The sequence below is a fragment of the Lutra lutra genome, chromosome 6, assembly GCF_902655055.1.
Source record: "Lutra lutra chromosome 6, mLutLut1.2, whole genome shotgun sequence".
Taxonomy (NCBI): domain Eukaryota; kingdom Metazoa; phylum Chordata; class Mammalia; order Carnivora; family Mustelidae; genus Lutra; species Lutra lutra.
In genome coordinates this window covers 96699987-96715763 of record NC_062283.1, presented here as the reverse complement: position 1 = coordinate 96715763, position 15777 = coordinate 96699987, and the positions used below count along the sequence as shown (strand labels likewise).

General features: G+C 37.6%; 1 protein-coding gene across 4 annotated transcripts in view; it reads right to left on the bottom strand.

Annotated features, from left to right (window-relative positions):
- Positions 1-15777, bottom strand: part of GRM1 (glutamate metabotropic receptor 1) — a 429394-nt gene that overhangs the window by 74989 nt on the left and 338628 nt on the right. The gene's annotated exons all lie outside the window — the stretch shown is intronic.

The following is a 15777-nucleotide window of genomic DNA, read 5'->3' as shown; positions in this document are numbered from 1 at the left end:
ACTGTGGTTTTGAAACTCAGCCAGGAAGTTATCAATGGTGTTAAAATTTGTATTTATGTAGTGTCCTTTCTTCCAACTGGTTTAAAGCACCTAGCACATTTTTTTGGTCTATCTCCATGACATGCATGTAAGTTGTTAGGTAGAAGGTCTCACTATCTCTACTTTATAAGGAGGAATCTTAAGGGTCAAGGAAGTGACAGAAAAATACAAAAAACATAATTCCCTGGTAGATATATCTAAGTTATGAATCCCTCTCTGGGAAAGTTGCTTTCACTACTGAGTTTCCTCTTATTTGTATTACATTGTGATAGCTATGCATTCAACCCTCAACTTCTGCTTCAGCCTGGTGCCCAACTCCTGTGGTCCACTTCTCTTCATTTGCCCCACCTACTTGATTTTCATCAATAAACTTCTTCTTACTCCAAGCCCTAGAACATCACTATTAATCTTTAAAGTGTGTGAGACTCTCCCAGGCTACTCTGAGCCTCAACAATGGTGATGCTTTTTTAGTGGATTTATGATACAGCCCAGGAATCTTCATTTTAGCAGATACCTTGAAAGGGTCCAATGCTGATAGTAGTTGAGAAAAGTGCCTCACAATCAAACCTGATGTGGAGTGGAAAAGTTGGAAAGGTTTTTAGAATCTTGAATCTATTAACTAGGGTGTAGTAGATTCCAGGCCACAAATCTTATCTAGCTTGAGTTCCCAAGAAGTAAAACCTAAGGCAAAGATTCTTTTGCTACTTATTTATTGAGTTGTGTTCTCATGAGAAAGAGAGGGAGGGAATCAGGATAAGGCTGGGTAATAAGCTAGCTATTTCTCAGCTGGAGAGAAGTTTCAGTCTGATCCCACAAGTATGCTCTGGAATACATGGTGGTGGGAGAGGTGCAGCCTTCCTGATGAGGAATTTCCAGGTTGTGTGAGAACAATTCTTCATAGAAGGGGATTAGCTGGGAGTTGTTATCAGCATATCAGGGCTATGAGTATTCTGGCTGGGAAAGGTGTTCTGGTAAATAGTATCTGCTACATCCCTCAACTCAACAAGAATCATCTTTATTCCTCCTAGTCTTGAGCTCTTGGCTTTATCATTTGCTCAGTCCAATACTTAACTCTCTATATCTCTGTCTGAGTACCTTCCCTAGCAGCTTCTATGGTACCACAGTTGCTTAAAAATTTGTTTTTCACAATCCCCTTCCTAGAGAGAGAAGTCCTGCCCTGGACCCAGCCCATTAAAAGGCTACCATCTCTGGCCACTGTTAGTTTGCAGATTTCTACATAGCTCTTTCCATGACTTCTCGTTTCCAAGGACTCAACATGTGTTCTCCCTTTTCTGTTTAACTTATTTGCTTATCCTTATCTCTAGCTCCAATAAGGACTCTCATGTTGCAGAACTCCAAGGGCACATTTATCATTGCCTTCTCTAAGAATGGCACCTTCCAGAGATGTGCAATATGACAACTCGGGCTGTATTCCTTGGGAACAGGGTTTTGCCTCCAGACTAGATTTCAGAAAATCTGGCAGCCCACTTCCCAGTCTTGTCCTTTCCCAGTCTTCCATTTTCCAGTTTCTGCCTGGTGGTACTAGAAAAGCTAGGAATGCTTTTACCTCACTATGCCTGTTGCCTTCTACCATGTTTCCTCCTTTCATAAGAATTTACCAAAGGTTGTAAAATCATAAGAGGCCATCAAGTGTTACTATACACTTCATTATATGGTAAACTAACAATGAAAGTGAATGCTTCAATGAAACTACTTCACTTGGTAGAGATGTTGCTAAAATGTTCATAGAACAAAGTAAATAAAGGAACTAAATTAATGTGGAAAGTAAAGGACAGAGATATTAAACTAGCTTCCCAGACCCTGGGATTACTGCCTGCCTATGACTTGGCCTTCTCATAGAACTTGGGGTCTGCATGCCGTGGCAGAAATTCAGATAGCACTGTTTCCAATAACTTTCCTTCCAGAAAATTCCTATTCTAAAGATACAGCACAGTGATGCACTTGGTAAATCAGACTTATATTTTTAAAATTTATTTATAAGAAAATTCACATAAGTGAAACAATTATAACTATTTGAGCATACTATAATAAATATCACTATTTAATTTAAAACTAATGAGGCAAGGGACAGGAATACCAAATTCACAATACAGAGGAAGTTTTACTTTAGTACCTAAAGTAAATAAAAGGTATAATTTTCCATCTATCAAATTGGTAAATTTTATAAAATGGTAGAATGTAGTTTTGGTGAGGATATGGTAAAATGAATACCCAAATATGCCGCTGATGGTAGAATGAACAGTACAGTTTTTTTGAAGGACAATTTTTTCAAAACATATCATGAGTCTAAAGAAATACCTTGATTGAGTAATTTTACTATAAAGATTTATACTAAGAAAATGATCCGATATACAATGGTGCAAATATGTGTGTACATACAGGAAAAATAAAAACTTTCCATATTCCTAACCCTTGAGAGTGCAAACATTAGATAATGCTAGTGTATATATTTTTAAATACTTTATTTTTTTAAAGCAGTTTCAGAATCACAGCAAAATTGAGAGAAAGGTACACAGATTTCCCTGCCCCCATCAGTGCACAGCTTTCCCTACAATCAACATTTCCCACCAGGGTGGTAAGCTTGTTATAATACATGAACTTACACTGACTTATTATTATCATCCAAAGTCCATAGTTTACATTCGAACTCAGTCTTAGTGGTGTACAATCTAAGGGGTTTGGACAAATGTTTAATGACCTGCATCTACCATTATAGTATCATACAGAGAATATTTCCACTTCCTTGAAAAGCTTCTGTGCTGAACCCTGTAAACCACTGATCTTTTTATTGTCCCTATGGATTTCCTTTTCCAGAATGTCACTTAGTTGGAATCACATAGTGTCTAGCCTTTACATACAGGTTTCCCTCACTTAGTAGTAATATGCACTTAAGTGTTCTGCATGTCTCTTCACGTCTTAATAGTTATTTCCTTTTACCACTGAATAATACACTGTTGTCTAGATGAACCATAGCTTTATCCAATTGAATAATATACTGTTTATCCACTGAATAATATAATGTTGTCTAGATGAACAATAGCTTCTTTATCCAATTGCTAGTATATTTTTACCACAGAAGAGAAGGGCCCCATTTTATTGGGCTCTGTCAGGTACACTATCAGTTGACTTTTTCAATGGTGATATAATCTGAACTCAAAGTTTGGAGGTTTGGAGAGCAGAAAAGTTCAGAAAAGATGGAGCAAGGTTGAAATTATTTGGTTTCTAACAAGGTCGGGTAGAACAAGCTTCTACTGGGCCTATCCTAGGCTGTATAATTCTGAATTTGGTTTGAGATTCAATCCCCAACTAACTATAGGAAAACATTGATTTTACTTTGTTTGCCTGTTTAAGTTCACCTATTTTCCTCAGGACCTCATGGGTGTCACTGAGTTAGAATAAGACCCTGAGCTTATGCCTACTGAAAACAGCCACTGAGGGTAGACAACCATCTAGGAAATAAGGCCTAAAAAGGAGTGATGGTGCCAGAAAGAAGCCTGAGCCTTCTGTACTGAAAGCCTGACGGGACTCCCTTTGGCTTATTACTTTGTCTAAAAGTCTCTGACTGGCTATCTAAAGTTCAATAAATGATAACTAGTATTATTGGTATCTTTATTAGCCAGGTTATTATAAAGGCTTGGGTTTGTTTTTTTTTTTTAAGATTTTATTTATTTATTTGACAGATGGAGATCACAAGTAGGCAGAGAAGCAGGCAGAGAGAGAGGAGGAAGCAGGCTCCCTGCTGAGCAGAGAGCCTGATGCGGGGCTCGATCCCAGGACTCTGGAACCATGACCTGAGCCAAAGGCAGGGCCTTCAACCCACTGAACCACCCAGGCGCCCCAAGGCTTGGGTTTTTACTGTTTCCTCCATACTGTGTATTTGTACCTCTGTCAATATTGCTATGCAGGAAGCCTCCTCTTCTTTCTTTCTTTACTCAGTGTCTTACACCTGCTTAACAGCAGTCTGTATCCAATCTCCTGCATGAAGCCTGCCTAGAATTTTACAGTGATTGATTCCTTTTCTAAATTCTCATCCCTAGAGTTGAGCCACACAAAACTTGACTCTTTAAAATATACAAACAGCACAGAGTCCAACATATGGAATGCATATGGAATGTGCACCATGGATGGCTGAGTGATTTTCAAACTGAGAATGCAGTCACTACACTATTAAATTCTTATTCTGTTAAATAAATACATAAGCTTGCATTGTCATTAAAATTTTATTTTAAAAGATATTATAAATTCCTATTATTCCAGGTACTAACATCTTCCTCCCCTCAGATAATCGGGTAGATATGAGCCTTGAACAGCTCTCCTCCTACAATACTCAGTTCACAAGCTTAAAATGGAACAGAACTTTGGTTCTATCCTTTAAGAGATTTGAAGAACCTTCTCACTTACTACTTCAGACTGAAATAATTGCCTGAACTTCCCAACCTTCGTTTTTCCCATTTATACACAGTTTATTTTATTTCTACAGATGTTAAGTACTCCTAATTTGACTAATGTATTAAACAGACACTTCATCTATATTAGGTTATATTCAGTCTTCTCAAGTAATAGCTTACAGTCATCACATCAGGTTTCCTTTTGAATGCTCTCAAGTGTATTCTAGTCACCATGAATAATAGTCAAGCCTCAGTTAGGTCATGATCCTTCTCCTGAGCTGTCAGTCATTCACTATGAGAAACATTGAGATAATGTAGAAGACAACTGTCTAAATAACTCTTATTACTGCATGGAAACAGGTAAGCTGTGTTTCCACTGCAGGTAGAGTCTATTCTGACAATATGTTGGTGACTTTTCAATTGGCAGAAGAAACAGGGGATATGTTGCGGTGCATTTCTGGCAGCACAATGGCCCCCAGCTATCCTTACTCTTTGTACACAAGCTAATCTGGGCTTCTAAAACTTGTATCTTTATCACATTCAAGGAAGCCAGGGGCAATGGAAATTCACCAATAAACCCAGTATCCCTTGGTACACAAAACAAGAATTTTCCCCTGGACTAATAACTTGAAAAAATACACCAGTGTATTTTTATGCTGTTCTAGTCTATATAAGCAGTTGCAGACATATCTGGTGATTCTGATTCAGCAGTTATGGAGGAAAGCGAAATCATTGCTGCCTTCACATAAAAATTATGTGAACTTTGAGGGGGCACAACTGAAATATCAATGCCAAATATTCTTGAGAAGAGGCTTTTAATGGGTTTCCTGTTGACCTCGCCACTAGAAGCAGCTGTCATATTTGATCAATGTGACAGTGTCATGCTGCTCAATCTCTTCCCTGCTTTATCCTTCCCAAATATTTCTGAACATATACAGGATGAATATATAAGCTTTGGTTCCAGTGCTCATTTCTCAGCAAACTAATCTCTACATTGGCTATTTATTTATTTATTTAAGAAAGACAGAGAGAAAGAGAGAAGGAGTGCAGCATGGAGGGACAGAGGGAGAGAGAGCAAATCTTAACCAGGCTCCATGCCCAGCACGGAGCCTGAGGGAGGACCCGATCTCAGGGCCCTGAGTTCATGACCTAAGCTGAAATCAAGAGTCAGATGCTTAACCTTCTGAACCTTCAGGTGCCCCTCTACATTGACTTTCTTATCCCTAGTTAAGGGTGGAATTCATCCCCACTGTTGCCTTTTTGTTTCTAGTTATCAAAGAAATCAGCGAAGGGGGACTAATGCCATGTTTCTAAACTCATCCAGAGTACTGTGACAACTCAGCATGCCTTGTGTTAATCAGAAGGAGGCTTCCCCTTTTTTATGTTAAGTTCATTTGAAGAATGCTGCACCATATCAGGCTTCAAGACAGTACAGTACTTTGAATGCACAAATGTATCTAACCCCAAGCATGTGCAAGCACACACACATGTGCACACACACATACACACACATGGTCAGAAAGAGTTCTACTATCACTCAATTTTACACCTGAAGCTAGGATTATCCTCAAATTACACAGGCTTTTGTATAAATCTAGTATATCAGCTTAGACTTGTCCTACTTTTATGATGAGTTTCAGTTATCTATCCTTCATTCCTTCAATCTAGCCTTGGTTATGACTAACCCTGCCCATTTTATCTGCTGTCTCAATTTTGAACCTTAGTGGATGTCAAGGCTTCTGTGTTCTTCCTTCTCTCTAGAGGTGGATACTTGTTTCTATCTTTTTGAGAATCAGATACATAAAGGGGTAGTCAGGCACATGTACCTCATCTAAATTCCAAGTCCTAATGAAAAATAATTGGCTTTATTACACTAGAAAAAAAAGTCTACTTTGGGTACAATGAATAGGTGGAGACAGAGCATCATGTTGAACACATCTGTGCTTGTCTCATATACCCTCATCTAAGAATAAATAGAAGCCATGAGGGAAAAATCTTGATACATTGCCCAATTACTTCAGTAGAACTGAATCCCATGATCAAGGCATCATCCAAAAATGGTGTAACACCTGGCATCCTAGAAAGCAAAATTCCCATAAAACACTTAAAAAGTCCCACAGTTAACAGAAATATTGGCCCAGCGATGCTAAATTCCATATGGTCCTCAAATGCATTTTTTGATGAGTGTGATTTGATGAGATTGAGCAAGGTCAGTTTGCAAAGACCTAACCCTAATAATCTAGGTTAGCAGTCCAGGTTAACGACAGGGACAGACAGGCACATATATGCTACGTGAGAGAGTTCCTTGTGGTACATTAAGAGCCTCCTCTAAGTTTGTTCTTACCCTGTGACTTCCAAACTGTTATTACCAACCAAGACTATATGCCTGCCTCAAGGGCTCTTATTTAATTAGATTTTTAAGTTAACCTCCATGATTATTTCCCCAGGAACAGAAGGTACACTCCCAGCTAAGCACACAAACAAGTGTGTCCAGAAGGATTGACCTTGGAGTAGTCTGGGAACACAGATAAAACCTTAGTAAATCAGTTCATAGTTTCTTGTGACTAGGTCAGTCTGAGTGTCATAGAATCTAGTATATTGATTCTTAGTGATGTTTTTCTTTCCAAATAATTTTGTCTGTTGCTTTTTAACTTTCCCTATGTAGTAATGAATGGAACATCTATATGAAAGAGACATGCAAAATATTTTGTCTGTGTATCTACAACTTCCATGTGAAATAAACTATGGTGACCTCACAATGTGATGAAATGTGTGGAAGTCCTCTTTATAATAAGATTATATAATCTATAAGGGCATATTTTATTTTGCACACACAAACATTTATTCATGTGGTGGCAAATACACATCTTTCCATGAACCTGCTGAGTAAAATATCACTATTGGATTACAGCTAAGTGAGAGACAGCGCGACATAATACTTAAGAATGAGAGCTCTGGAGTCATACCAGCTGGGTGTCCGTCTAGTTACACCACTATCCAGCTGTGTGATCTTGGACAAGTCATTCAACCCACTAGTTCCTGGATTTTTCTGTGAGTAAGCCAGATAGAGTAATATCACTGATTTCATAAGTCATGGTAAGATAGATAATACATGTAAAGCATCTGATTAAATTCCTGTCACATAGCAAGCATTTGATCATGTTGTCTCTGTATGTGATGCTGGGTCAGGTTTGATGTAGTTCTTGCACATATTTAAAAAACAAAGTTTGCATTTTAGAAAAGTTTTAAAGAAAATTTGCAAATTTTTATCAGGGACTTCATATGTACTCTGTACCCAGTTTCTCCTGTTGTGAATATTTCATATTGCTGTGTTACATTTGCCACAATTAATAAGCCAAGATTGGTACATTAGTATTAACTGAACTCCATATTTTTTTCATATTTCGTCAGTTCTCCTTTTTCTGTTCCAGGATCTCATTCAGGATATCACATTTCATTCATCTCTATTGTCTCCTTAGGCTCCTCTCAGTTGTGACAACTCTTGAATTTCCCTTATTTCTGACGACTTTGACAGTTTTTAGAACTTCTGGTCAGAAATTTTGTAGAAAGTTCCTAAAGTTGAGTTTGGCAGATGTATTTCTCATGGTCAGACTGGGATTGTAGGTTTTGGGAGAAAGACTACAGAGGTGAAGTGTCTTTCTCTGCACAACATATTAATATTAACATATGAACACATTAACACATTACTACTGATAATATTAACACTGATCACCTGGCTAAGATAGTATTTACCGGGTCTCTCTTTTTATACCCTTTTAATGTTGTGCTCTTTGAAAGAAAGTCACTAAGTGTATCCCACACCTAGGGGATGGGAAATTTTTCTCCACCTTCTTGAGAGCAGGGCATAGTATTTTGGGAATTCTTCTGTATAGATTTATCTCTTCTTCCCCATTTATTTTTTTAACTTAATAATTTATGTATATAAACATGAACTTGTGGGTATATTTTAAACTCTGGGTTATAAGTCAATATTATATTGCTTATTTTGTTGCTTAAATTGTTCACCTTTAGGAAAGCCCTTTGGGCTTTGATAGTCTTTCAGTTGAGTCTAGCGTCCCTTTAACATATAACTTGTTTTGTTTTTTAAGCACTTCCTTACTTTCTGGCACTGCAAGATGCTCTAGGCTCATCTTGACATTTCCTGCCCCAGCCCTACAACTGTTTATTTCTACAAAGGAATCCTAATCCTTTTTAACCAACTGAGCCATCCAGGCGCCCCCTAATCCTTTTTATTGGAGAATGGTATTAGAAACCAAGACCTGAACACTGGGTATGCTATCTGGGTATTGTTGCTTCAGCCCACTGAGTTGGGAAATATATGTATACCAGTCCACATTTAAATATATACACATATAATTATTTCTATGTAAACTTATCAATATCTGTATTAAGCTAAACTTGAATTTGTGTAAAGCCTCCAACTCGATTCTATTACCACATGGTCTATTCCAGTTTTCCCCCTTTGCTTGTCTGTAACTTCCCACTCCAACTGTGACAAACTTGGCTTCTACCATCTGCCATGCACTTATTTGTTCAACCTTGGTGCATGTACAGCTATTTCAGAATTGTTAACCCATGCTCCATGAGAAATAATTTGGCCAACTAGAGTATATTGCTTATATTCCATTTCTGAATACAATTTTAATGGATTCAGATCAGCCCTGTGACCTCTCAAGGAAGTCCTTCTTATGGGACTATACTGAGTCCTATAAGACTGTAAGACTAATCCTCTATACTGAGCATTCTTATTTCTATAAATATGCACTTTACAACTTGAGCAGAGTAGTTGACATCCAAGCACATTTGCATAAAGTCTGCACCCTGTATTTGTTTTATCAACAGATTCTGCTAAGAATTCTTTTCCTATATGCGCTTGACAACATTAATCTTAAAAACTACTCTTTCAGTTTCTGTGACACATATTGATTGACCAAAGTCCCACTAGCCATGAGTTCTTATTGGGGCCTTAGAAAATACGAATTTGATTCTTTCAAGAAATGCTGTTGGGAGACGCTGCATAAAAAGCAATATGCCACTCAAGAAATCCCAATAGTTGCAACATTGGGACAGATAGTGTTGTGATCTACATGGGCTGTTGGCTACTTAAAATAATCAACATAAAATATCAATTTATAGTGACCCAGGAAGATGAACCCTAAATTAAAATCCATAGTATATCTCATTCTTAGGTGGTACAGGCATGATAATAAACCTTATGACTAATATTTAAACCCCAGACTCTGTTTAGAACATTATAGGCTTCTATTCTAGGCTTCTAGTTTACCACTTGGCATATGAATTCTAAGGAAAAGGCTGAAGGATATGAAATTCTCTAATATGCCTCAAGGTATAATTTTTTATGTATGGTATTTTGTCAAGTTATAGATACTAACTGTATTAATAAGAAGTCAATTATGAAAGTGGAATTAAGATGCCAATGCCATATAATTCTATGATATTGTTTTTGTAATGAATAAGACTCTATATTGCCTACCAGAAAATGCTATGTTAAATCCAAATTAAATAGGTCAGAGATGAATAGAATATTTACAAATAGCTCTTGTATTTCTGCAAAATCCAGTCTAACCCATTAGCTTAGTCCAAACACAGCATCATAAAACTAGAGGTACTTTATAAGGGATAAACCATTGACAGGAACTCAAAATGGACCATAATAACATTAAATCATGGAACTCTTTTACATATGTAAAAGAAAGCATGTTTCCTATCACCCACAAATAATTAGAAGTGGGGCTATGTGCATAGGTGTGCTTTCTTAGATTTTGAGAGAGGCCCAGAGGAATATGCAAGAATTCTGACCCAGGAGGTTGTTGAGAAGAGAGTTGGTGCCTGATGAATTTTAACAACACTTTAACTTCCCGCAGTGGTTAAAGCAGCCAGCTCTCTGTAACATACTTTATCTCTATGATTACCTGCCAAATGTTTACTGCAGATCTACAAAGATTAGTTACTCCAGGGGGAGTGGTTTATAATTTCATGACAGCGTTTTGTGCCAGATCAATAATCAAGGCAAAGACACATAGCGAGCTGCCTTTGTTTTCTCTGAACTATCCTTCTGGTTCAAAGGAATGTTACTGACTAATCCTCAGCATCATTATAACACAGCAGTGATTGTCCTCATTTGTTTTTCACATACACTATAATTTTTTGAATGAATTACCTAAAGTGCATTGTATTTTCAGGGAATTGAGGCTTACATATATCATCATCAATCTGCAGGGAGCCTGCTGTTCACGTGTCATGTAAGTGGGGAATTTCTCTCTTAACAATAGACTGCGATGGTGTATTTAGAAAAATGTCTGTACTGCTCACATATGTTAAAATCAGGTGGGTTTAAGCAATAGAAATTCAACTAATAGTAACAGTGATAATAACACATCCTCGACTAAACGAACGCTCCTTTCTTCTATCCTACACAGGAGTTAATTTACATTTTAACAAACTAAGCAGAAAATAATGAGAGGTCATATTATTCTGTGGTGTGAACAGAGAAAACTTTACAGGGAAAAAGGAAAATATAGAGTCAGAGTAAACAAAAATTTATAGATCCTAGGCTTGAGCATGGACAAGTCTAGACAGTTGTGAATCATCACAAATTCTCCCTAGAAAACCATAAAGAAAATTTAACAGTCCAGGTTTTCGAGAAAAACTAAGGGCACTTTCATCTTTTGAGGTCATTATTTTTAAAATGATCTGATTAATCTTCCTTCAGTTAATCTAATATTTGGGTCATTTAGAGGAATATGAATTTTATTATCTTGACAATATAAAATAATACAGCCCTTTCTATTTTGATTTGAACTGAGATTGTATCAAAGATATACTGAGTATATAACACTTTCAGAGAGAGAGGCAGTGCAGAGTTATAAATGCCAAGAAATCAGAGTATTTTTTCTGGGGCAGTTATGTTTACCACTGTTTCCCAAAATACTTCTTTGTTTTATGATGAGATAGAAGAATGCTGTTTTGTTTCTTTTTAGTTTGAAGTTAATGCTGAGGATCTAAATTTGAAAAGGTAACATAACTAGAGTTATGCATAGTGGTGGGGTAACTCTAATGAAATAGAGCAATCATCATCAAAAGTACTCTATTACAGTTCAACATTCTCTCAATCTATATTCTTTATCCTTTCTCTTTGGAAATTCAAACTGGGACAACATTATTAAAACCTCAGAAAAAGTTCAAGACCCCTGGGATTTCAGTGGGACAGATAATGTACTCCCTTCCCAAAACTGATGCAGCTAAGAAGCAGACCCAGGGGTCAAACAGATGAGGATGGAATATGTTTTACTAATAAGGTGACTGTATATATGGAAAACTCAAAAGAATTTATTAAAAATTAGAATTAATAAATTAATTTAGCAAACTTGTGAACCAAAATACAACTATCAGGAGTGTTTTTATATACTAGCAACAAATAACTAAAATTTTTTTTCAAATATATCAATTGTTGCAGCATAATAAAAACCAAATACCTACAATCTGCCCACTGAAAAACTATGAAACATTGCTGGGATGAATTTAGGATGCTCTAAATAAGTGAAAGCCTCTGGACATGTTCTAAATCATGATATGGGCAGGAGTTACAAGGGTATGTACTTATGTAAACATTTATTGATCTATACAATAAAGATTTCTGCACTTTACCATATGTGAGTTCTACTTCAATTAATTTTTTTTAATATTTAATTTTAAGTAATCTCCACACTGAACATGGGCTTCAAACTATGACCCTGAGATCGAGAGTTGCATGCTCCACTGACTGAGCCAACCAGGAAAACTAAAATTTTTTTTCAAGTTAACAATAACGACAACAACAAAAAAACCCAAAACAAACAAACAAACAAAAACCCTAACTAACTGAAAAACAGATAACCACACTGGATTAAGGACATAGATTAGATATGTGGCCAGGATAGACTTTTTATTACTTGATCTTAGAACTAGAGATTCATCTGTCTAGCCTACTGACAAGGCTGCACAAAGACAGCCCACACTTGCCCAAGGCCTCAGAACCATCCAGAACCTTTGAGAAGTGTCAAGCTATTGTCTTCAAACGAGAGAGCAAGGGGTGGAGCTGAGCACGCCCAGTTTTTTCTTAAGACGAATCACTCATCTTTTCCTATTAAGCCAAAAGAGCTGAGGTGCTACATAATTAGGAGTCACTTCGATGGAAGCATTAACTGAAGGGAAAGAAGAGCAAGAAGAATTAATTGAAGTGAAAGAAGCCCCCAATCGTGACTTAACTTTAGTCTTCACACATGTAAAATGGTGATCATAGAACCTATCTCATACAGTAGAACAATAATCTATGCGAATGGCTTTGCCAAGTACTAGTAAATGTAGAATTGAAAAAGCAAAGCGTAGAAACCTTGGAAGGGCAAGAGATCCTCAGAAAGATAATCTGACCCACTTGTATTTTTCTTTTTTCTTTTTTAATTAGGAAACTGAGACCCAAGGAGGTCTAGACCCTTATCAAAGTTCCCTGGCTTGTTGGAAATGCACTGTTGACATATTATAGCAGCACTGCTTCTGGGTCCCAGGTGTTCATAGGCCTGGTCCAGAGTTCTTTCTGCTCTACCACGCTACAGAAGAGCCAGCCTCACTGGCAGCAGATAAAATCGCCAACCCTTCCCTCCAACCACCATGAGTTTCCCGTTTTCAGAAGGTGCGCAGGCACTTCCCACCCCGGGGAGGCCTTGTGAGCCGCCTCACTCACGCAGCTATTGGTAGCCCGTGTTGGGCTTCCGCAGTCAGAACAAGATTACTGCTTAGAATCAAGGTAGCTATTTTCATAATCCACTCTGCTGGATCTGCAGTAGTTAGGCAGGTATTCTTTTTTTTTTTTTTTTTTTTTTTACAGATTTTATTTATTTATTTGACAGAGAGAGATCACAAGTAGACAGAGAGGCAGGCAGAGAGAGAGAGAGGGAAGCAGGCTCCCTGCTGAGCAGAGAGCCCGATGCGGGACTCGATCCCAGGACCCTGAGATCATGACCTGAGCCGAAGGCAGCGGCTTAACCCACTGAGCCACCCAGGCGCCCCAGGCAGGTATTCTTTTGAAGGTAAATAAACATAGTCAACTACAATTATTTGATTCTATTTATTCTATTAGAAAAGGTAATGATTTAATGATACCCTAGTGGTCTATAACAGTTAACGCACCACAGAAAACTGGATCATAAAATCCCCTTCTCACTAAAAACTCTGCGACTAAGGTTATGAAAAGGTACTAAAGCCCAGGGAACCACAGTGTTTTCACCTTCCCACCAAGTGACAATATTATTAGTTTGTATTCTCTATTCACTGGTCATGAAAACATGGGATTTGGGGTGGGGGAGAAGACAGGAAAACCTGTAACATACTCTGTTCAGTGATAGAATCTTGCAACATTAACTGAGACATGCTATGGCAAAGAAAGTGGCCCTGTAAAGGCCAGATGATTTTCTATGTTGCACCTTCCCAAATGCCAGTTCACACTGAGCTGGGGTGGTAGCTGGAGAGAGAGTTCTTCCTGATGGTGGCACCCCCTTCATGTGCAGACCCAGCGGACCTGCAGGGTAGGGAAGTGCATGTGCTTGCTTCAGATTTATGCAAACGCACAAGCTGAAAAGGCGTGTGAATCACAAATATTTCCTGAAAACGAGTGCCTAGCTTTCTGGCTGGCTGTGTGATGAATACTGACAGGATGAGCTTTGTTGTCATTGTTGGGTGTTAAAAGGTTGGTGTCAGTACTTCTGCTCAGAAAGACAGCTGTGCACATCTGGAAGGATCCTAAGGAGAAGCCCCAAACCAACTGGACAATAATACTGGCACACAGTAGGATGCCGTCTTGTCAGCCACCAAAAAAGTGATGTTTCTGTAGATTTCTGTATCTGCACCCACACTGCCACTGAGAGTAACACAAAGCACAAGAATCAGGAGGGCATTTGGATACCACTGCTCTTTTCTCACTTGTAGATGGTGAGATTCATGTCTACTTGGCAGGATTATTATGAACTCATTATTTGAATATTCTTTAAACAATCCAAAAACTAATAGCTAGTACTAACATTAGATAAATGTAAAATCAGTAGACGGTAGTCTACTGATTATTGTACATTTATGTATGTATATATACAAAGTACACGTATTTCATGTTATATGTATTTGTATGAGTAATACGTGTATCTGTATTACCCAAAATAATATCAGTAAACAGATACAGTTAGAGGCCAATGAGGCTCAAGAAACGTCAATGTTTGACCAGTTTGTCTTCTTTACAACTGTGCTTCCAGAATCATTACTTCACTCTTGAAAGTGGCCCAGTTTGGACAATAAGTTGTAGGATCGCCCTAAATACCAATCCCAAAGAAATATCGATATCAAAGAAATCCAAGAGCAATTACAATCTCAATGCTTAACAATAACACATCCATTAGACAACCATGGCTTAAAAAATTTGTACTGGGGACACCAACATAATTCTGAAAATATATAATAAATCTTTAATAGCCGTTACCAAACAAAAACAACAAACTCAGTGGTTATAAGGCTTGTCCCTAATAGAGAATTTTACATGAAGAACATCAGGTGTGTATTCTCATATTTTCCTACACTTTGCTTCTGGGCTGACTTTAATAGCTGCAACTTGAATCAGGTAGTTTTGTATTGACTAGAACTCTTTAAGAGGTTGCTGCATTGAAGGTCATTTTGCCTCTCAATTTTTGTCTGTTTTGTTGTTGTTGTTGTTGTTCTTTAATTCCTGGTAACTTGTTCAATTCTAGCAGCTTTAACGTTTAGCTCCAGCACTAGGAGGTTTCAAGTGGTCCTTAAAGCCTTGTTTAAAACTTGTCAGAGAGATGACACTAATTTATCTCTTTAATAGCCTAATATAAAAGAGAGAGAAAGGAAACTAACATTAAGAGCTACTTCTTTCTCTCCTCCCCCTGCTGATACTCGTGCACAGGCAAAAATAAAATTTTTAAAAATCTAAAAAAAAAAAAAAAAGTGAAAACAAATTTGATAAGATGATGAGAGTGTCAGATGTTTTCCTATGGAAACAGTAAAAAGACCAGTGGTTTTCAAGGGCTGGGAGGAGTGTGGACTGATGAATAGGCAGAACACAGAGGATTTTGAGGGCAGTGAAAATACTCTGTATAATACCATAATGGTGGTATATGTCTTTATACACTTGTCCAAACCCATATAATGTACAACACCAAGAGTGAGTCCTAATGTAAACTATGGACTTTGAGTGATAATGATGGGTCAGTATAGATTTATCAATTATAAGAAATGTTACCAC